Genomic DNA, 24,893 nt, shown 5'->3' on the forward strand with positions numbered 1-24,893 from the left:
ACACACACACACACACAGACACACAATGATTACTACTACTTTTTGAACAACTGCTGGGTCGGACAGACATTTCTCTGTATTTTTTAAGTGTCTGATATAGCCTCCAAAGACACTATAGTGTTGCAGCAGTCAGCATGATTAAGCGTAATTATTTGCCAAGAAATAAATGTGCAGGACTAGTAATGAGAGTGGTCCAGATTAGTGTAACAGCAAACCTATATGTTGCTACAGTAGGTATATATACAGTGGCAGTAGAATTTAGCAGTTAATCCTGACAAAGCAAAAACACCAGAAAATCAGAGCAACAAAAACAGTGACACACAGCTGAAGAAACAACCCATCTCCTAACTGTGGCATTTAGGCTACAAGAACAGAGCATGTGCAGTGCAACAGTCATGAAATAATAATGTACAAACTCTTCATGTCTTTTTTGATCCAAAGAGTAGAAGCTCTCAATTTATTTTTGCATTATGTGAAAGCTCTGCTTTTGTCTTCGATTTAAAAATAGACTTCTAAAAAAGACTTCATTAATACTGTCCATGGCAATATTAATTACGTCCAACCTTCAATGGAGTGGAGGAGAGGACGGAAGCAGCCTGTCATATTCAGAAAACGTATTCTGCTCCTCTTCAAAACAGCTGCTCTCCAGCAAACAAATGGCTAAAATAACTCCAGGCATCCAACACAATGGGATCTTTCTAGGAAGAGGAATCAAATAAATGGAACAAACTGGGTGGAAGTGGTCTGTCACTATATTAGATGCCTCTGTGCCAATATTAGATGCTACTGTAGCCTCTGGGTCTGATTCAGATAGTGTTGGGGTTAACTGTGCCCCTACATCATATTGAGATACTGCTATGAAAAGAAACTTGAGTCAACAAGATGCGTATGTAAGGTAAAAACCGGCCGCGAATGAATACAATTAAAAGCCAAAGTGGCACAAAAGTAAGAATCAATAATACAGATGTCAAGATAGACCAAAGCGGATCCAAAAATCCCCTCCATCGCCCATGGAAAGGATGAGTGTTTATCATTGTCTCTGTGGCACCTTACTTATCGTCCTCTTAACTTTAGCAGGACTGATAATGCAGGCGTGATTTATCACTGGTCAGCAGAGAGGCTACTGATCCCTGAAAGAGGTTTGTGTTCATGCATTATTCAAAACTTCTTTTTTTTAAATGCCACTTTAGGATGTGGTGGAGAAATGCTCAGCTCTTTCTCCAAAGGCTTACTACAAATGTGCTTTCTGCTTTCCACTTAGTTTGACTGTTTTATTGTGTGGGAATCAAAGAAGCCAAGAGGAGACGACAATAAAACCATGAATTATCTTCAACAGCAGATTTTAGTATATTGCTATGGACTCATAAACTGGGTAAACCCCGCCCACTCTAACGGCAATTTGTTTTTGCCCGGCAGCTCGGTATGGAAACCTGCGTGTTTAATTCTCCTGCTTCAGTTCACAATTTTGCGGGAACCAATCACAAACTGGCTCATCTGCCGGCCGCGCTATGCACAGGTTTAACACAATGACGATAGAGAAGCGAACAAGTAGCTTCTTGTTTACATTCAACAATGCGGCCACCAAAGCCCAGGAAACCTGTTGATGACACTGTTGCTTCTATGTCACCCGGATCGTTGATCTGATTGGTTGAAGGACTTTCCAACTGCGTTCAGAGTCATTTAAACTATGCCACGCCTCTTGTGCAGTGAAAATACAGAGCAGACTCACCAGAACAATGCTCTTACTCAAATCTATCCAGCTTGGCTTGGTCTGGTGATAGCCGGACCACTGGACTCATGCGTGGTGTAGATATTATAATTGTAATAAAAAAGAACCAGGTGGCTGAGTTGGTAAAGCGGGTGCATACATAGAGGTTCATGTCTTGACGCAGAGGTCAAAGGTTTGAGTCCAACCTGTGACTACCTGCAAGTCTTCCCCCTCTCTCTCACCTACTGTAGCTGTCCTGTCTATTAAAGATGGCAATGCCCCAAAAACATAATCTTTAAGAAATCAGAACCAAATATCATGATGGAACTGTATTCATAGCAACTGCTATGAATCCTGTCTTAACATTCTATACTTGGCTTTCGTGCCGCTCATCTTTTTGAATTTTGCCAATAATGTTAACAGCTGTAAAAAGAGCGAGCCCAATCGATCAGGCTGTGTTATGAGAGGCCCGCATCGGTTACTGGTGAGCCTCTGTCGAGCCAGAATAGAGTGAGAGGAGCCATGTGTTAATGAGGTGAGTAATTAAAGAGGGGGGATATTGAGCCTGCTGACCCCTCTGGCCCTGCTGAGCAGAGGGACCGGAGAGAGACGGACCATGAGGCCAATTTACGTTAAGACAATTCATTAGATAAGCTTGGCTGCGTGAGGAGGCCTCACCCATTCTTGGTGCTCCCTCTGCCCTACATCTCACGCTGCCCTGCCCAGATTGAGACAATTATGGTTGTTGTTTTTTCAGGGAAACTACGTGTTCCATTTTTGACACGAGATGCCAACCAAAAAACTACAACAGAGAAAATGTTAATGAGATTTGATCCCGGCATAAACTGGGGGACTGGCACTTTCAATCACTTGGATTGCCGAGTGTGCATTAGGTGCCAAGAGATGCCAAGAGAGAACAGTATCATGAGATAAGGGGACAGATGAGACAAGGAGGAACATGATGTGGGCAAGATGTGGGACTTTTGGACAGTACAAAAACGAGGAAAGCATCTGCATCCACTGCCAGGAAGAAACCCTATATCCGAGATGACTTATGTAAGCTAGGTTAGCGTGCATGTTCATGTCAGTTTAAAGGACGAGGACTAATTGATGAATGAATGAATCATGATTTGGAGATATATAAATGTTAATAAAAAAAAAATTGTTGGAATAACAAACCAATGTGACAGCTTCCTCTGTGATGTGTTATTGACACTTCCCTTAACACGTTGGAACTTTTAAGTCTGCATGATATTTTGCCCTATAATCATATAATGAGTTGCCACATTGTAATATAATCACTGGGAATTAACTTTGCTGTGATGTGTTATCAGGCAACTGTGTGTTACAGGTAGAGACTTATCAACTACATCATCTCTGTGCAAAAATTTTGACAAGAGCAAATGAAAGACTGTTCTCCAGGTATTTCGGTTTTTGGTGTCATACTGAAACCGAGAAGCCAGGGAGCCAAGAGATGAATGCTCTGTTGCAGATGACTTTGTCTCCCCGTGGACAGTGACAAATAGCAAGAGCTAAGGCTCAATTAGATAAAGTGCAGTATTGTTCAGGTGGCACCCGAGTGGGGTGATGAAATATATTTTATACATCTTGCTTTAATTAAATCTTAGCAACACATCCGTCAAGCGACATTTGGAACATTGGAATTATAGTGCACCAAAAGGAGTTTGTAATTTGTATTTTATTTTTTAAATCAAGAACACCTTTTTGTATAACTTAAATGCAATGCATGATGCAAATAAAATGATAAATATCAAGCTAAACTAAATCTCTCAAAAAACATTCATTCTGTAAACTGGCAAAATGTCAGCGGAGAACAACTTAAAAGTAATAACTGCATTACTTCAGACATTTTCCCTCCTCAATGTGTTGGGTGAGAAGCCAGAATGGAGGCCTTTTTGCATATCTTATCCCATGGTCATCACCTGTATTAGAAAGGCACTGACATTCCTAATTAAAGAGAGTGTAAACAGGAAAGCCTACCTACTCAGCTGTTCAAATTTGGACACGGTAATCATCTCTCTGATGCGGTGATTGGGACAGAGTCACTCCAAACATGACAGGAGCTTTACTGAAAAAGAGCCAGATAAAGCCTTTCTCTTTGAACCCATTTGCTAATTTATTGCTGTCCAGGAGAAGCTCCTCTCTTTATTGACAGATCTTCTTCCAATATTAGAGAATATAAATGTGTTGCGGCATCTGGCAGTACTTCTTTTCTGCAGTTCTTAAATGCACTGAGCTGTGAGATCTGGATAACCATAACATGTGTGTGTTTTGTATAGGTGTGTTGATCCCATTTCTGCTAAAACAAAAAAGAATGCATTACCATAGAGCAAATCTATGAATAACAAAGTGTGAATACCCGCATCTCTTCCCAAATGTATAGCTCCATCAACTGTTAGTCAGAAACACTGGATTAACACCTCTGGGCTGACAACACAAGGTAATCAATGTTCAGTTCCCTCACCCACGCTCAAACTATTTATGTTGGTGGATAATCCACACAATGGGCACATATCCAATGAGAGGTTCCTCAAGTTGATGATGAGCGGTCATTGCTTGCACCAATTTTACAGCGATCGTACTTTGATGGTGCGGGGCTTACAGCTGTTCCCAACCCACCAAACAAAACAAGCTTGCCTATTCTACTATAATTACTAAGGTAACTACAAATAGAAGTGTAGTGGCGGTATCCACACTTTATAAAAAAACTTTTCAAAAACATTTTAGACAGCCATTTGATAATGGTTTGTAACTACTGTATATGTATCACCATCGGCAGCTGAAAGCAAGTTGATGAAATAAAATTGTTCCAAAAACAACTTTTTTCATCCTTTGTTTTTTTTTTTTTGCAAGTACAGGTTTGTTTTTATTTGATCAAGCCTGGAAACACATATTGAGGTTTGAGCCTCAAAAAGTCTTTTTTCTTTTGGATAAACACTCTCAATAAGAAATAATGGTGCTTACTAGCATAAAAACAGGACATATTATTTATCTTCACTCCTCTTTCAGGTTGTTCTTTTTTAACCTGGGAAGGACACAGTTGCCCTTATCTGACTGATTCCTGTATCTATTTTACTACTGTCTCTATTTATCTATTTTCTGTGCAGTGAGGGATTTTCCCAAAGAAAGATCTGTACAGTACAGGAATCAGATTTTGAAAATAATGTAAAGGTTTTTGTGAAACAGTTACAGGTTGCCCTGCTGTGCAGTGCCAATCAAAAGGTAGCCAAATAAATACAAATGCATATAATGTGAGTACAACTGTATCTAGAGTTTTACTGACACATCAAGTGTCATCCACATTTGTCAGCACGCTACAGTAGTGAGCTCACTTCACACGCTTCATAGGGCGTTACTATGGAAACGTTAGTGGCAGCAAGTGTCCAGATGGCGCAGCTGTTGGGGTTTTCCTGAGATGAGTCGCTCTGATGCCACAAATGGAGCTGATGATGCCTTTGAACTTTACACATTCAACACATCCCTCTTGTTCCAACCCTGCACAGTGCCACTCCATTAAAACCCCACCTGCCACACACAAACACACACACACACACACACACACACAATCTGCCTTCCTCCCAACCACATCTTCCTGTTTTCAAGATTAGAAGAACCAAGCTCACACCAGGAGATGCTGCATGGTAGGTCTCTTTCCCCAAACAGCCCTTGCTTATCTCCATGCAGAGATGGCCTGAAACTGACACCAACAACAGTAGCGCCATTAATCTTTATAGCAGCTCGAGAGTTCCCCTCTTTGCTCTGCCTGTCTGCTATGGTGGCATATTCTGTTGAGAGCACCATTCAACATCTTGGAGGTGCAGCACGTTGTCAAAGCAAAAGATTAAGCATGTGGAGGGGAACAGATGAAAGGCAAACAGGGCATGTATTTGAATATAACCTGTGTAAAGGCATTTAGAGAATTAACAGCTTAAGCAGTGGTGAAATATCCCCTTTAATATTTCCTACACCTGTGCCTATGACTGCCTACTGCAGTGCAGCTATGTCCTCAGCCAGTATGGAGACAATGTATGCATGCACTCACGAGAGTCATGTGAATGAGTGGACTTTACATCCACAGTAAAATAAATAAATACATAAATAAAATGAAAAATAGAGAAGCTTGTTTTGATCATTGTCATTGTTTTAATTGCAGTGAAACCTGTCTTGTTAAGAAGACATTAAACACACACAAAAGGGCACGGAGAAGGTATGATCGTGGAGATGCCCCAATTCTGTCAAAATGTTCTCCCTGTTTTTTTTTTTTTTTTCTGTGGTGCTTTGTTGCCTGGCTCGCCTGTAAGAATTGATCAGCTCTTCACACCGGGGTTGTGATGGCCCCCACCCGCCTCTGTGTGTTACTGTGGCTTCAGTAGAGAAAGGAGAGAGTTATTTTTCTTTCCAACCAGTTGGCAATTTAGTTGCTGTGCCTTTACTAACTCAATGACATACAGCTAGAGTTGATAATTAACTAGATTACCATTAACACTGATGGAAAAATTAGAAGTGCTCTATGTGCTTATATTCAAATGTCAGAAAATGTATACTGATGTCCAACTTTGTCTTTGGTGTGTGAATAAAATACCTACATTAAGCTATGAATGCATGGGTTAAAAATGTAGTCATAGATCAACTTTTCAGATTGATTGTGACTCTGCTCAGTTCCTCAGAGTTCAAACTGTTTAGATAAAATGTATTTTTTTCTCTAAATCATGGAAAATTTTCAGTCAAAGACGACATTACTGCACAGACTAAAACAGCCTGGAGGGCATGGGTGGGAATTAAAAGCAGAATAGGTTTATTCCATAAGCGTGAGCAGAATTCTTATTCTTAGTTAAGGGTCAAGAGCTGTGACCTGGCTCCAATCTTTGTGGCAGATCCAAATGTCTCCCGTAGCAAAATGACAAAGATTAACTGTCCCTTGGAGCTTGAAGGCTCATAATTAATGCTGCCTCACTTCCCTCTGTGCCTCTGCTGGGATCAGGATTGACACTGAATTGATAGAGTTGCCATTTAAGGGTCAGGCATACCATGATGGGACAGACAGTGCCCGGCATGTAATTGTCAGGTTTAAGCCTACATCGATCTGCTAGCAGAATCTTTAATTTTCACAGTCTCACGTAAAGAAAAGGCACTTGTTATCTTTTCAATTGCCAGAAATTATACTTAAACTGAATAGCAGGCAAACATTTCACACTGTGGACAGAAGCAGTATTGCATTTTGTTAATAAAAGTCACAATGGTTAGGAGTTTTTATTAAGCTTTTAGCTTATATTGTTCTTTTTTATCAATTGCCAACAATGAATAGACACAGCGGGGTTTAACAGGTCTTTGGTGGAGCCTTAAGTTTTTGAATGTGGTGTTGGTTCTGCTGTCTGTAGGCTGAGGGAAACCTGCTGAGTGCTGCCAGTCTCTGTGTGGAGTACAGTGCAGTAAACAGCATTAGAAAAAGGGCGGCTTTGAAAGGCTCCCTCCTACCTCTGAGTGGGCTCTGCAAATCCGTCTATTGAAGTGGGCTTTTTTCTTAACAGTGCGCCTACCATTTTGTATGGATCCCCCGGAATCCTCTTTTCACATAAACACCCACAATGAAGTTGAAGAAGAAAAAAAAAAAAGGATATGTTCTGTCATAAAATATAGTCTGATTCATAATCAATAGACGGAGGCATGAGAGGTGGGGTCATATTTTCAGTGCTTTAACTGTCTGAAGAACAGATAAGCCAAAAGGCCAATAAGTCACACAGCACAGTGCGGTGAGTGTATCAATTCCAGTGGAGGTGGACAAAATCCCTCACTGTCCTTCATACAGCGGCATTCATAACACTCTTAATGTTTATTTGAAGGTAAGTCCTTTTGCCTCTGTCTCACCAAAACCAGGTCTCATTAAAAAAACAGTCAGTGCTGTGTTTTATGGAAGAGGAAGCCAAATGCCTAAAAGACTTACCGAGATATCACAAAATAAATAAAAAGGGGATCTATGCCTGATTCTCTTTTGTGCCAACCTCTGAATTTGAAACTGGTAGTGAATAGCTCAATTTGTCTTGATGTAATTTAATGGCCTGTACCTGTTATGGGCTCAGTCTAATGCAGTAAACCACAATGAGCAAAAATTCTTCTGACTCAGGGAATAAACGCTGCAAACAACTTGGCAGCTGCCTGAAAGCTTTTCAATTTTCCCTATCAGCTAGTGCCTTTAACAGGATATTCTAGGATCGGGCCTTTGGGGGGGCTCAGCCCCTAATGAGAAAGTGAAACAGATACAGTGCCTTGCAAAAGTGTTAACCCATCCCTGTTAAATCAGTAAATTTAGTAAAATGGAACTAAATCGGAAACTTTGAAAGAGACTGCTCCTTATTTAGGTTAAGGATTTTTAGTCAAAATAGACTTGAGTCTCCCTTCGACAGTAATACATTTTCTGTGACTTTCCAAAATGACTAGGAAGAAAGGCATAACCCTCCCCAACAATTTCTAGATGCCTTCGGTACTGGTTAGCACTGGGAATGGTGCATCCAGCACCGTGACATTCACCAGCCAGCTCCAATCAGGTGAAAGAGGCCTCTCCAATTCGCCGTTTAAACAAAGAATTAAGCGTATAAATACATTCAATTAATAAACTGACAATGAATTTATATACATGGCATTTATTTAGGCAACCTTTATTGCAACGTTGGGACAGCAAGATTTCCAGACTGGTGCAACAGTAATTTTGATCTGTTGCGTCCTGCTGCTCCCATCATCAGCCAGGTAATATTTCTTTTTTACTAAAGTAGTATATGAAATCAGATTTATTACCTACCACCATATCATTGTTTTGTGTTATTTAAAATATTCTTAAAATATCTGATCATGCCAGACAAAAGGATTCCACTCAAATTATCCCCCCCCCCATCATAAACAGACAAGTTTGCAAACTCTTATGTGAAGCACTAAAATATTTTTTTTAATAAAAAAACTAGTATATACGGCAAAAAAGTAAACTTCTCCATTTTAGCGTTATCTAAAAAATGCTAAATAAGTTTTAGAAATGACAGGGCAGAACTTCAAGAATGCAGGCTGTCAAATGAAAAATCAAGCACTCAATTTTCATTTCATAAAAGTCTCATTGTCACAGAAATAGTCATCAGCTGACAGTAGTAATTGAGTCAGAAAAGAGGTTACGGTTGTTGTGCTACATCCTCAGCCTGACATTAATGGCCTCTCTCTGGGTTGCTGAAAGCCATTAGCTAAAAGGACAAGGCTTTGGAGCTGAGTGGAAGACTCTGTGCTGTAATGGCTGAGATTTAAAGTTAAGTGCCCATCTAAGTATGTTGCCTATACAGGTAAATGACTGGTAAATTATATTATAATGTTACTTGATTGTCAAATTGCACCTGAATTAATTTACAAGTGACACCTGCTAATGTCTTCTGCATGCTTGTCAGAGAGAAAACCCAATGATCTGCAGAGACAGAGAAGAGAAAAATGACACTGGTCAAAAGTGATGTGAAAGATTAGATCTGATGATTACTTTGGCTATATGATTATTGGATGGTTCATTTATTCTCTCCTTTTCAGTAGCTTGACAAGGAGTCATCTTCCAAGGAAGAACTTTTCCAGTGAAATTGTTCCTGTCACTCCTATTGCAAAAATGTCTAGCTAAACGTGATTACTTCAGGTAAATGACAAATGCACAACATCCAAATAATGTACCTGTACGTCCATCTGGTGTTGCATCAGTGGATTAAATTCTACACTATATCAGTTTAGAGAATACACATGTATGCTCTACATTGTCACATTTGGCTGTCTGTTAAATTACAATGAAGAGCATCAACCTGGTGTTATGCTCCTGTTGAAATTTGCTTTCTATTTTATTTATTTCTAATATTTTTAACTTGCTATTTATCAGAAATACCCTGATTATTTTAAGTAGAACTAGTCAATCCCTATGGGACCTGTCCAGCACAAACACAGTCTTCTGGAGTTTTGGGGATTTAAGTCTTATACATATGGGCAATACAGCCGTGCTTATTATATTTGAGGAGAATCTTACCCTTGTCAGTGTGTCCTAAATTGAAGCTGGATTGTGCTAAATGAAAGCATCCTTGCACTGTCAATCTACCCCATGATACAAAAGAAATCAAACACAACAAATTACAGGATCTTTGGTCTACATAATTTCCTTTGTTTGTCCATCTGGTTTCACTTACATCAGCCATTGGCACAGACACACTCATTACCAGACCAGTAACCCAGCCACTAGGCAGGAAATTGACTTTTTATCCAAGGCCAAGCTGATAGTTTCCAACAACATATACTGTCTGATCATCCAAAGTGATTTGGATTGTGACAAGGACTTTTAATAGTACTCAAGCAGTAAATGTATACTATAGGAAGCCCCCCCCAAAATAGTTCACAATACCAAACACAACCTTTCAAAATTGATAACATTTCCTCCATCCTCAATACAGGGATTAACACTACACCAAAACGACATGTTGGTTATTCGTTCTGGGATGCTGCATCAACAGTACCTGTATATCTTTAGCTATGGCTACAAGGCTTTAGGATCTGTCGGTCAGTAAGACTCCCACTGTGTTCCAGACGGAAATATCTTAACTATTGGATGGATTGCAATTAAATTTGGTATGTTAGCCTTGGGAAGGTTCATTCACAGCCCATTTCCGAAGGGGCGTCACTTACGGACACCGCTCAAATGCCTCTAGGTGCAATAGGATAGACCGGAAACCAATCAGAGCAATAAAGGAGATGACGTATAATGATTTATCAGACTTTTGCCAAATCCAGTCGGCAAGACCGCAACAACTTTTTTAGATTTGAAGGCTTAAAGTAGTGTTCTTTGCTCAGTTTTTAACAAAAACGAAGCGTTCAAAACGCTTAAAACTGACGCGGGCACAAAATCTGCTTCAACGTCGCAGCGCAATAATCATTGTGTAAAGCCCGCCTCAACGGTTGTGATTGCTGCCTCGATTTAGAAAAATTGGAAATGTGCTTCAATGGGCTCGTGGCCAGACTGACTTGCAGAGCAAATCTCAAATGTGTCTGGTTTTCCCAGACTATACAGATCTAAGATTTACATGTGAATTCACATTTGAGTTAAATTACTAAACAAAAATATATTTACAATGTTCATACAGTAATCTACATATTTATGTTAGTTGTGTTTAACATCTGCCAGCATCTGATTGGTTAGTTCAGGAACATTTGATTAAGTAAAATTAGGTTTTTGTTGTTGTGGAGCTGATAAAGTGTGAAGAACAGTAAAGTGCTGCTTAACAAAGTTACCCGTCTCCATCCAGCTGTTCCTTCTCATTTAGAGTGATACAATGACCACATATCAAACATTCACGTTACAGCTACAGTACATTCATGGTTTTTGCACCCCAATGAATTCATTTGTAATAACATTGACCCCCTGACGATTAAACAAGCGCCATTGTCAGATCTGTGACAAAGTGGGTTTGCTTACCACCTGTCCCATGCAGGTCATTAGTTATAATAAGTAGACACACAGTTATTGTTAGTCTAGTTCCATTTTATTAGGTTGCAAGTTTAAACATGGTTTGAAGGTTTCCCTGTGTTGATACTTACAATTGTTTGTTCCTGTGTTCAGTTCCACCATGCAGGACAATTGTTTAGGGAGGGGCCGGCCTAAGCATTTCCTGTTTTATAGGAAATGGGTGGTCAGGGATGACATCACCGGGCCAAACCAAGTAGAGGGGTTTCTTGTGTATAGGAATGTTTATTTGGGTTGTTTTTGATTATTTTATAAAAAAGGTATGAACAACCCTGACCTGATTTGTAGGCAGTAAGATAGGAGGGAACTGGTAACCAAGTTCCATAGGTTTAGAGATTGCTAGGTATTCATGTTATGGAGTGGATCAACCTGCTTTAGGATGGGATGGACTGAAGCAATGGGGTGTGAATTGAAAACCCTATATGAAGAGTAGGATTTGTGCTCCCAATGATAAGGAAGGTGAGGCTGTGCTGCTAGGACATGCAGTACATGCCGGTTGTTAGCGCTGCTACTATTTGAATGCGTAATGTTTAAAGTTTTGGTTATTTAATTATCCATGTACTGCAGACCACTGCAAATAAATAATTATCTCTAAGAACATACAATGTCTGAGTCTTCCTACCTACCACCATCCTAGCCACTCTGGCCAACGCACCACAAGGTCAAATTTCAATCTGTCCAATATATTGCTTTATTACCAAATACATGCAAAACCTAGGACTTTTCCATCAGAATCAGCTGTAAGTTGTATGGAAATTAGCAAATGTTTGCATCCTAACACAATACATTCACATAGTTAACATTCTGCCTGCTTAGCATCAGTATGTTAGCATTGTCATTGTCATCGTGTTAGCATGGTGATGATAGCATTTAGCTTAAATACAGTCTTACAAAGCAACTAGCATGTCTCTAGACTCTTAGTTTTGTTTAAATAAAGTATTTTGTTGATTTTTTATCCGTACAATTAAAATACCTATTTTATTTTCTGCACAGACATTTGCTGTTGAAAAAAAGTTACCAAATTTGTTCTTTTGTCTGGGTCATTGGGTATGGGACCATTATCAAATCAGTACTTCTGAACACCAGAAACCATCAAACTCGCCTGCACACAGTGACTCCAAAATAGCACCAGGTCAAAGTCATTTCTCTCTCACTTGGCTGTACAGAAAACAACTAAGAGTATCAATTTCATATCATATGACTAGTGTTTCAGGATCAATAGCCTCAAGTCCACAAGGAAAAAACCCTCTGGCTCTGGTCTGAAATCAAATTGTAAACTGCCTGAAATAGCTCCTATGTGACTAATTCCCTTTCTCTACCATTACTACTGAGATTGTAAGTGGATTTTGTAGGTTTCTTTACCCTATAAGAGACACAATACCCACACAAATGCAACAAAAAACTGTCAATATTAATTGCTAATATGAACAAAGATGGTCCTGCTTGTTTTAATAGCTATCTGGCGGCTCTGTTGAAACGAAATTTTAGAGTTGTAACATTGGGGAGAAACAAAGTGGGGGTGGTATGGCAAGACACAGTATGTGCGTGCAACTAGCTGTATGCCAATCCCCTTGTTAAAAGGCTGGGTAATGCCCAGGTTGGATTGATTTACTGGCTGCAGTTTGGTGACAGCTCCCATATTGCAGCCTCATAGTCCACTGAAGTGTGCATTAGGACTTGGCGTTGGCAGCAATATGGCTTTAACATTTAGCAATCTGTGCCAAGACAGAGTGGAAGGGCTCGGGAGACAAGTTGACGGAGGGTAGCCTCCCATCACTTGTCAGCATTGTCAGGGGCAATGCCTCATTATCCCTAGTCTATTGGCTTCTATTCATGTCATTTATCAGTCCCATCACCTTTTCTTTGTGGCCCACATCAGAGACAGACACTCTCTCTGAAGGGGATATACTGTATGTATATAAATGTTGAAAATTGGCTCCGTATGGATTCCTTTGCCTGTGCAGACCTCTTTGTTTGGTGGCAGACAGAGGTGGCGTATGTGTATCTGTCTCTCTCCATCACGCCATTCAGGAGATAAGCATCAGCTGGCGGCCCACTCTACTGACACCACCACTTCCTCCCGAAGTCAGCAGATTACATTTTTGAAGTTGACAGCTTGTTATCACTCTGGATAGCAGGAGGGCTTAATCTTTTGTTCTTTTCTGGTTGGGGTAGGGCTGAGTTGTCGGCTCAGGCCACCGATTCCACCGACTTGCCTCCTTGTGCCCTCTGCAGTGACACACGGCGAAAAGGCCACTCTCTCCTCCTCTCTTTTCATTTTTCTCTAAGAGTGCCTGCACTTTGTAGAGGGATTACAGTGATGGAAGCCTCAGCAGTGCACAATGATATCCATTCAACATGTCTCTCTGGCAGACAGGGGATGAGTTCAAGTCTGATTTGGTAATGGGTATGCTGCTTCAGTCTGGATCACAGCATACAGGCCTGGCTTGTCCTTTGGGAACAATCATGTGGAATCCCTCTCAGGATAATATCTTTGAACATAATAGGGGCGGCAAATGGCATGGTTCTTATACAGCATTGTAGCTTACAACAACAGTGTTCAGAGGAAAGATTTTCCTTAACTGAAGTTACTGCAAAAACATCATGCTAATGTGAAACAAACTACAGGGAGGAGAATAGAGTGTAGACGTTTTATCAGGAACGGTAGGTTCCAGATGCCAAGGTTCCACAAAAAAAACATGACATTTCTTTTGTTACATTTCAACCTTGATATGGCAGCTGGTTATCAAGCTGCCTTTTGTCCAGCTCTTCTAAAGAGGTCTTTTCAAGGCATTGTAGATAGACTTTATTTTAGTGACTCAGATATTTTGCGGCAGAAATCTGAAAGCCAATTGTGTGTGAACAAATAATTAAATAAAGAAGCACAATCAAAAGCGTAGACAGCAAAACTCATCAATGTGTTTTAAAGAGTTCACCAGACTGTAGCAGCAGTTTATATCTTTCAATAAACTATTTGAGCCTTGGTTGTCTCATTGTTATGATTGGGAGAGAGTCACTTAATACTCCCAAATATGAATTGACCTGTTTAACAGAATACTAAAATATAAAGTTTTGTTGAGCTAACATAACCCATCTTGCATAATCTTCCCATCCTGAGCAGATAACAACCTTGAACATTGGCATTTGGTATCACTGCTTTGTTTTTGAAGGCACAAGATGTCGCCTTGGTAAGAACTCTGGTTATATAACCTTCCTCTCTCCTCCCACTCTCCCGCTGGATGTCTCTTCCCGTCTATGAGGTACGCAGCATCTCAAACCTACTGAAGAAAGCTACATTAAAGCCCCAAACTCGCATGTGTTTTTATTGTTCGGAATACTTGAGACAAGGCTTTTTGCTTTTCTGATGTATTTGCAGTGGAGGAGAGAAGCTTTCTGAAAGGAACATTATGTTTGATATGAACAGACTTGTACAAAGGCAGTGATTCTTGAAAGAAATCATATGGCTTATGCAACACATCAGAGCTGTCTGATGAAATCAATTCCACAGACATAGGAGTAGATTATGTCCCCACCAACTTTAAGTAAGGCTGTAATATAACTACCAATGTATACAATACTCCAAAGACTTGAGTAAACGTTCACTTCACTGAGACTGCAAAAATGTATGACCAATCTGTTTAATTACTTCTGTCTTTCTACTTAATACGGAGAGGTACGACGCAGTATCTTTTGTCACAAGATTAAATTAAGGCTAGTTTTTTTAAATTTACAATTGTTGCTTAACACTTTTCAACAGTTGTCTCTTTGACAAAAACTGATATATCACACCTTGACTCATATCCTTTTTTTTGCAACATCAGGCCAAAGCAAAAAGACAGAGGACCTGTTTATGAGGAGCGACTTCTCTAAAGACTGCCGCCTTAAGAATTAAATACTAAATGAAATGTAAAAATGAATCCCTAAGTTGGTGACTCGTGACTTTCTACAACCACCCAGGGTCAGCAGCTTCTTACTTGTCATTTTGGTATTGTTGAATGAAGAATGACAGGAACTGTTTTACCAGGTATAACCTCTTTAATCACAGTGTACCTAAGTCCTTGAAGCAAGCATCAATTTATTCCCTGTGGCACATTCTTTTCTGTAGCAAAATAATTACCAAGATGTTTATTGTATTACTATGGATCAAATAAACATTTGCAATTATTTGCTAAAAATTTGTGTTTATCAAGATATTTGTTAAAATTGCAAAGGACATTAATGTAACAGTTGAATCATGCTATGCGACATGACAAACGTTATATATAACAAAAATATATAAAATTGAAGATTAAGCTATTTTTTAGTAATGCAAAGTATACAAATACAAACCAAGGCTCTGTAGTGCATTGCTTGATTCACTGATTCTGGCAGTGTGTTTCAAACCTTACCGACTAATTACTAATTGGTAAATTTACCACTACTACTGCTTAAAATCCGTTCCTGTCATTCAAGCTCACCAGTTTTGGGTTACTATGTCAAAGAAAAGAAACATTAACAGACTCAATTATTTATTTATTTCCTTAGTGTGTACAAAGATGTCAGTTTTTGGCTTCATGTGTGACTTCAGGTGTCACGCTGCCGTTTTAAAGCAGTTTTTGATAACCTGTCCAGTCCACAGACACCTCTTGTTGCCTTAAGAAACAATTTCACACTGATAGTATAATTCCTCCAGACACTGATATACAGGACAATGTCATAGTGAGCAAGAAGCCAAGTGCAGATGAAGTAGAGGTTGTGTGTCAGTTGGCGTTTTAGTGCTTCTGGTCAGAACTCAAAGCCTCGCTCTGTAACTGATATGTTATCTATTTAAGTGGGAGTGGCAGGAAAGGCAAATAAGCAGATGTGACATCTTAACAGATGTAGTTTTGAAGTCACTATTACGTTGCATTGCTATTGCAAATGGGCTCCATCCTTAAATGGATATGGTCAGTCATCCAAAACAATCAGATATGGGCAGAAGAATGGAATTTTGCGCATGAATGCTACTGTGAACTCAGCCTTTGTTATATTCATAATTTTCCAACTGTCTCTGTTTATCTGAAACTGTCATCCTAAAGATGAACCTCTTTTGTGTTCATATGGCTACAGAGCACTCTCTGTGTATCTCTCTGTATTGAGCCTCAGCTGAGGTTTTTGCAGAGACAGACTGGGACAAACTGAAAGAATTGAGAGGCAGCATCTGTGATTACAGTCTTCAAAGACAGTTTCAAAAATCAGCCTCACTGTTGGATCCACCTGGTGCTCTAGCCCTTTTCTGTTTCATTTCCTTTGGAGTTTTTAATGTTACCCGGCATGGAATTATGGAAAAGGGCAACCTGAAAGCCCCCCCGCCACCAGCAGGACGGCCAAGCCATGTTTTGCTGCTCGGTAGGGTTTCTAACCCTGTCTGCATGTCAAAAGATGCATCTTCAAATCAGCCGAGTTGAAAGAAAGATCAGAGAATTTTTCTATTTTCTATTTTGGTTTCAATCAACGTCCTCCCACTCTACCTCTCATCCATACTTGCATGCTTTATGGTGGCTTTTGGTTCTGGTTTCCTATTTCATGGTCTTCTGGATAGCACAAGATCAGCTATTTAGATTTAATTATTTTTAACTTTTGAGAGTGAAGAACAGTTCAGTGGAGAGCTTTGCAGTAATGTGATTTGTGGCTGTACAAACCCATTCCCATCTGCCACAGAAAGTAGACTTTCTCTGACAACCCCAAATAAGATATTTAAAAATGTTTGTGCATGCATTTCACCTTTTCACATTTGTTAACAGTTTATGTAAAAACATTTTTTCCAACAACACTTATTTATTTAAGCTAGCCCCAAGTGTCTAAAAGTGCATTTTATTTTTTACACTAAACTTGGCTGGAGCAGGAATATGAAAAATAAAAATTCTATTTGTATAGATTGGCATATAGAATCCATTGCCGAGCAGGATCAGATGGCAGAGAAAACAGATTATGTCGCAGGGCTCCCGTGGCATCACCCCAGGCATTAATGTTAATGGAAAACCACATGACCTTCCAGTTGCCTCTGAGCCGCTCCATTTTAAATCCAATTGAAATGGCCCAAGTCTAGAAGGGGCTGTAGAGAAAGTGATGCAGGCACCTGATACCCATGAATGGGAATAGTCAGCCTATTTTATTTTTTATTTTCAGTGAATCCCAGAGGCCTCCCAGTTAGGTTTTCTCTGCTCCCTGAGATGAACAGGTAGAGCACAGCCGAATGTGGAACTATTGTTGCCACAGTAAAATACTTGCTGGGATACCCATGCCCCATGCTAGTTGTCATGTCATCACAACAATGAGCAGGATGGCAAAGCACAGCTTGTGCTGCTTTATGTTATGGTTGGGGTGTGGCTGGCCGTGAGTATTTGTTTAATTTACTATTTTTCTATTTCAGTGGGCTGTTGGCCTGGTGCCTGTTGCACAACAAATGAAGATATAATCAGGATAACTTGAATATCCCAGCATAATCCCTTATCCCCAGCCCTGTTTGTCCCTGCTGTTTTCTATTTTCCTCACTCTCCCTTCTGCTGAAGCCAGCTGACCACGCATACCTGAGTCTCATCCACAATCACCAGTCACACCTGCCTGCCATCTCCAATCATCAACAGTACTTCAACCCTGGCTCTTCAAACCACTTTCGCTTGATCGTTGCTCCAGTAACGCTGGTGAAACTTGCTACAAGCCGCGACACCTCGAGCATTTTGTATCTCTGTGTTTCGTGTTTGCTTGCCTCCTTTTGTTTTCTTCCACGCAGTCATCACCTCCACTCCATCTCTGGTCAGCTGGCTTCTCATCTCAGTCCCCCTCCCCCGGAGTCCTGCTTCAGCCTGTCTCTGTCTCAGCTCCCAGTTTCTATGTCTCCTCCTCGGCTCCACGCTCCCCCGTATGTCCACGCTCCCCAAGACTTCCCTAGCCTCCTGTCCTCTGTGTCCCGGTCCCTGGTGTCTGCCTCCCCAATTACCTTGCCCCTCTTTTAAAAAATACAACTTATTTATTTTTTGGGGAGCCGTGCGTTTGAGTCTTTTTATGTTCTAACACTTTAACATTTTAATCAAGGTATGTTGTTCTTATGCTCAAAAAACATGATACCCCTTGTTTTCAAGGTTGGCTAAAAATCACTGTAATGGAGTTGGCTTTGCCAAGAATTGCTTTCCAATGATCTTCCTGCTATGGGAGGAATGGAGGGGATAGTGCCAGCACAACAGGAACAGACTTGTGAAAGGAATAGAACACAGGATAGAATATATCTGTTTTTTTTCCACAAACATCTAGTGGAGGATTCACATTCAAATACTGTACCACTGCCCTGAGGGTCATCAGCACAATTTAATTACATTAAGAGAGAGCTAAATTGGACTTTGCAAACAGACAGGGCTTAAGGGATTACTAGACCTCTGACGGAGAGATCAAATTTTACCTTCAAGCATGACACAATATGCCTGATTCCTGACGGGCTCCATGTGGAAAGAGAATAGGAAGAGGAGTTGGAGGGTTCCGCCAACAGTGGACTGCCAGATGATTAATTTTATTACATTTTTTATTTATTGTATTTGAAATGGCCTGCATGAAAAACATAGTGTTTCAGGATAAACTGCATTATCCCAGCCAAAAACACAAGCATTTAAAGACATTGTTTATCTCAATACCTTTACCTCCTCTGTTCCCCATTATCTCCCAACTGCAAACCTTTCCTACAAAGCTTTGTCTGCATGTCTCTAACAGTTTATACTATTTATTCTTCACTGATTCATTGAACACTTTGCTTACTCTGCAGCAGCCAGCTAATTGTGTGGCATGCTGCCTTAATGTTGCAGTCATAATCACTCAAAACTGACCTTTTATCTGTCCTTTTTTTCTAGTAGCACTACTCTATTAGTAATAGTAGTAGTAGTAGTACTAGACTTGACTGGATTATATCATGGTCTTAAATGAGACATGGCATTCAAAGGAAAGCAGTGTTGTGCTAAGTTTGTATACTCCATCTATGGAAAGTCAGTCAATGGAGTCAAACATTGTCAGACCATGGTCTTTTATTGTGCCATCCGCCCTCAACAATTGCATATGTCACCCACATTAGACAAAACATGAAATCACAGGTACTGTATTGAACTGTATTCTCTGCTAGATTTTTTTTGTATGTAGCCAGGTAGCCTACTGAATAGTGAGAACACAGGAAATCAAAAAACTCCACAGACCAGGCCACTTGTGGACAGCGGAAACAAGCTGTAAACTGGTATGACTTCCTGCTTAGCATAGGCGGCGCCAGGGAGGTGCTTGCGGGTGCAGGAGCTAATCCTTGGATTCCAACAGCACCCATCTAGCACAGCTAAGAAATTTATGTGGTTTATACATAATATTTTCTTTAATGACTAAATACCATAAGTTATATTTGAAAAATGAACAATACATAAACAAACCAACTATTTTTCAGAGTAAAAACAAACGCCAACGCAGTTGATTCCATTCGGCCAATGGGTGAAGCACACAATAAACCTTACTTCTGCAGTAATGTACGGTATTTACACAGAAGAACAATATTTATTTAAAAAAAAAATATTTATTTATATTTTAGGATTAGCAAAGTGAGCGTAATGTTAGCAATTTTTAATCCCTAAACGTCAAAATGTGGAGACTTTATCAAAACCATTGAATGAGATTTAGAAATATGGTGAACCTGTCACCAACCAGGACGAAGAAAAGCGGAAGAAGAGAGATGACCTGACCGTGGCCGTAAATGCTGCAGGGGATCAAATCGTTACAAGGACAGGAACGTTTCATTGCTGTGAATGACATTAGACCAAGGGATCGCACAGCAAGGCCACACACAGTGGGTGATGAGTCATCTAATAGGGGTCCATGTAAAAACTTTGCTCTTATCTCTGTCTCGTAGTACATGAACAAAACTGTGAATAAATGGATCAATGAATTCAAAGTTATGCAGCGCACTCAACATGGGTTTATTTTTAGCCCCAAAAAACGTTTTTGAAGTTTTAGCCTTTCGCCCTCAGTGGCTTATTTAGCTATATTAAGTCATTGGAGATATGAATACACAATTTTTTTTACTGTCTCAGGATATACAGTATGCGTTTGTGTTTATGTGCGTGGTTGCGTCTTTGGTGCGTGTGTAGTGTATTGGCCTGCTGCATTACTCTTCTGAGCAACTGTATATAAGCTGCAATAATGATTGTGTAAACCCAGCTTGTTGGCTGCTATTTGAAATATGTTTCAGTGAGCTAATCTGAGTTTTATGGTGCTGTTGTATTGGAAACTCTTCTGCACAAAAAAACATGAATCAATCTCTCTTTCCCTCTTGTTCACTCACTTAGTAGCCTAAACCAGGGCTGAGGTGGGTGTGTATCTGAGCGTGTGTGTGTAAGCTATGTGTGTCAAGGGAAAATCTAAATTTCAAAGCACCCTCACTGAAACATCGATCAACCCCATAGCACCACCAAAAGAACGTCTCCGGCGCGTGACTGCTGTTTAGCAAACAGTTGCTCATTGAGCAGATACAGAGCTACATTAGCATTCATTTGTAGTTGTGTTCCATGGCCACCTGGTGAATGTAAGTCCAATATTCCCTTCTTTTAGCTCTGAGAGAAAAATGCATGTCTCTTTAACTGCTAAATGCTCCATTGTGTTTTACCAGCTAGTGGCTAACTGCCTGTTTTCTTCTGTTGGGCAGGTTTCATACATTGGGTTGTTATTGCTTTTTTGCTGAACAGCTGTCTGCTATTGCAGAATAAATAACAGTATGGGACAATGAGAGTGAACAAATTAAGTAAGGGTTGTTGGCTTGGAAAACCAAGCAATGACCTGAAAGAAGTTTAAACATAGACCTGAGGGGAAATGCAGAGGTCTGGTGATAATTCTGACTGACTGCTCTCATTTTACACACAGTGATCCACTGTGGTTTTTACATTTTTTAAACAATAATTTGTTCTTTGACTAATGGTTTCAAAGAAAACCAGGATAGGTTGGACAATGTGATAAGGAAACACTTCTAATGATCAGTTATATGAGAAAATTATCTCATCAAATCACACCTGACTGGAATCTTCCACCGCTATCAACAACTGAATTTCCCTTTTTTTTTTTCTCATTAGGTAGGTGTTACGGCAATATACATGCTGGTATAACAAAATGGAGGGATGAGTTAAAAAGTGCAAAAAATGCAAAAGTAATTTCTTTAATTGGGCATATTTATTTCAAAATATTTTTATTACTATTAAAAGTTTTTTTCAATGGAAAACTATAATGTATAATTAAAATGGTATTTAACCCAAATTAAAGTAAACAAGTCTACGTTTTGTGTGTAGTGTGAGCCGCGTTCCCACCACAGAGTCACAGCCAACTGGGGCCAGCTGTATTACTTAGGGTAATACAGGCTACTCTTGTTAAAGGCACTTAACAAACGGCATGTTATTATCACTTACACTGACATTCATTCACTTGCTTGCTAGGAAACACACATTTAACCTGACACACATGCAATGTGGCAACATTAAAGTTTTCGAGGTGACACACAGGGCGGCCGTCCACTCACCAGAGCGGTTGGTCCTTACTGCCACACTTTCTGAAAAATGCCCAGAGGTTTAAATTTCTACAGACAATTTATCTGAACTGCCAGCTCTTCAGAGCTCTTCTTGGTGCAGTATCTCCAATTGTCCTTAAACAATTACTTGGGCAAAATGGGGCGGGGTGGGGGGGGGGGGGGGGGGGGGGGGGGGGGGCAGAGTTAAACTGCAGTTTTCTCAGCTTCCATTGTGCAGGTCATCTAAACCATGGGATACAAAGCTCTCACACACACTGCAAGCCAAATAAAGAGGTGGAGAAGGAGAGGGAGGAAGATAAAAGCTGACACCAAATGTATTATGGCTCAGCTCTGTTAGATATGAGCTTCTGCTAGGGTGAAGCACCATAGCTTAAGGCACAGATACTGCTTGCTCATTATGCTTCAGCGAGGGGGCTAAGATGACTGTGTTCTGTATACAGCACACAGTCTAATGCATGATTTAGTAAACTATAATTCTTACTTCAATATTCAAGTAGCTATACAGTACAGCAAACAAGAAAACGCATGTGCTTATGCTGCAAAGGTTATTAGGTAATCAAAAGAGAGAAATCGTCAATGAAACACTGCTATCTCTTTCATTTTCATCACTAATTCAATTTGGGTAAGATGACAAACAAATTCAGTATATTTAACTTACTACGACCTCTGGTTTAACATATTAACAATAAACACACAGACATATTTAGTTTTCTGTACAATATCTATTTTAGTGATGATTGTTACTGTGTAATCATACCAGAATGAGCACTGCTACAAATAACAGTTTTCCTAATGACTACTTTGAGATTACTTTGAAAAAAGGCCCAAAAGGTTGGTGAAAAGCTTGAACCTGTATGTTGTCTAATAAACCACAATACTTTTTGCTTGATTGTTTATTATATAAGGATTTGAGAGGACACCACATCCGTTTTACATGGAACCCCGACTACAATGCCATTTAAACTTATTTTATCATCATATTTTAAGACATTTTTTACAGCTATACATAGGGTTAATAAAGTACACCCTTTTTTAATAGTAAGTCATTTTTACAATGCATGTTCCCAAACAAATTAATTTGTATAACATCAGATTATGTATTATATAACATATTATATTGCATGATAACATGGCTAACTTCTTTGCAATATTAGCACTGTTACCCAATGTTTTCAATTCAATTCAATTCAATTTTATTTATAGTATCAATTCATAACAAGAGTTATCTCAAGACACTATACAGATAGACCACACTCCAGAATTTACAAGAACCCAACAGTTCTAGTAGTCTCCTCCAGAGCAAGCAACAGTGCGACAGTGGCGAAGAAAAACTTCCTTTTAGGCAGAAACCTCGGTCAGACCCAGGCTCTTGGTAGGCGGTGTCTGACGGGCCGGTTGGGGTTAGAATGAAGAGTGGCAATAACAAAAATAGAAAAAATTAGTAGTCTGTAGCAGTTCTTTGTAGTAGTTCATGGCATAGCAGGACGCTGTGCGGCATTGCAAGGCACAGCAGGACGTAGCAGGGAACTGCAGTGTAGCAGTTTGAACATGGCATCACAGAACATGGAGCGGGACCAAGGCGACAGATGCTACCCTGATTTTGGATCCTCTCTGATCCAAGGGATGTTTTATGTCCTGTTAAGCAGTAACAATATTACCGCACTCTGTAATCATTACATAGATAACAGCTTTTCAAACATAGCTATATTTATAGTCTATCATGTATGATATTAAATATCTGTAGTAAAATCACACCCATCACACACGTTATTAATCCCTTTAGTCTCGCTTTGCCAAACCATCCACACGCTGCGGAGAGGAGGAGGGTCTGGCTACTAAACTCTAGTTTAATGGCTTTTCTTTAAAGCAGTCGTCTCAATCGTCATGGGGTGGCGATAGGCTCCGCTGCAAAATAGTTGTGAGAGAGATAACTCAGATGGGACGGATAGTCTAGCTTGCTGTCTCAATTTACCCTGAAGAGATCTGAGGAGCAGTTAACCATAGTCCTCATAAATCCACCAGAGATTAAAATTCCAAAACAAAGAAAGCAGAAGGAAATGGACATCAGCAAAAATACATGTATCAGGCGGAATTTCCTGCGGCCCCTGCAGCAATCCTGGAAGTGGAACGTCAAGGACATAGACTATTATTCCCTTAACTTGACACCAAAGTTTTGCTCAAAAAGACACACTAGAACACACACTCCGCAGCCAGTTGGAGTGGGAAAGTGCATTGCAAAGCTTTGACATTGACAAACTAATAAACATAACTTACTCCCTCACTCATCAATCAATCACAACCAATAAACATTAATATAGAACCATTCTTGGAAAAAGGTAGAGTGCCTGATATAAAATTGACATAGAATATCACATGCATGTCATTTTACTTTTATCAAAAATAACAATAAGTGTGAGTCTCTAGTACCGCAGCCCTTGCACCAACTGCTTATTCAGCCACAAACTGGGAAATCAGTGTTTTCTTTGAGAACCACAAACACACTGATCATTTACAGCTTGCTGACTTTTCATAGGTGAAAAATGGAAAAATGAATTGGGTATCCCTTCATGTTAACCTTATTATGGTTCTTAGGGACAACACAGAATACCCCCGAAATGTGTAGTTTCTGAAAGATGAGGTGAATTATCACCACTGAGTCCCTGTTGTGTATAAAAAACATAAGAGTCTAGTCCAGCAACAGCAGCATCATGCAACTAATCCTGCTCTCATTTAGGTGGAAAGTGTAGTACAAGCCAAAGAGGCACATAGGCACGTTGCTGATCTCTTGTTTCTGAGACATGAAGCAGCTTAGTTTTACACGCTCAGGACACACTTCTATCACGGCTGCTTAAACCCCAATCTCCTTAATGCTGAGTTCCAAGCAGAAGCACATTGGGTCTCTCAATGAGGACAAAGGTTTGATTCATTTGGAAATTGAATGTACGGCCTCGCTCTATCACGGTGGAAACTCTGACCGTCAGGCTGTGGCGGTCGAAACTGTGGCTGAGAATATTGCTCAGGCTACAATTGCATGTGTGTGTTTGTTGTGTGTGTTTGTGTCTATGCAATGGATAGGGTTTTAGAAGCTCTACTGTGACTTC

The 24,893-nt window shown here is 40.0% G+C and overlaps 1 protein-coding gene across 2 annotated transcripts in view; it reads right to left on the bottom strand.

Annotated features, from left to right (window-relative positions):
- The window catches only part of LOC117945296 (carbohydrate sulfotransferase 8-like), a 162,270-nt gene that overhangs the window by 96,829 nt on the left and 40,548 nt on the right, over positions 1-24,893 (bottom strand). The gene's annotated exons all lie outside the window — the stretch shown is intronic.

This window comes from Etheostoma cragini, chromosome 1, assembly GCF_013103735.1.
Source record: "Etheostoma cragini isolate CJK2018 chromosome 1, CSU_Ecrag_1.0, whole genome shotgun sequence".
NCBI classification, from domain to species: domain Eukaryota; kingdom Metazoa; phylum Chordata; class Actinopteri; order Perciformes; family Percidae; genus Etheostoma; species Etheostoma cragini.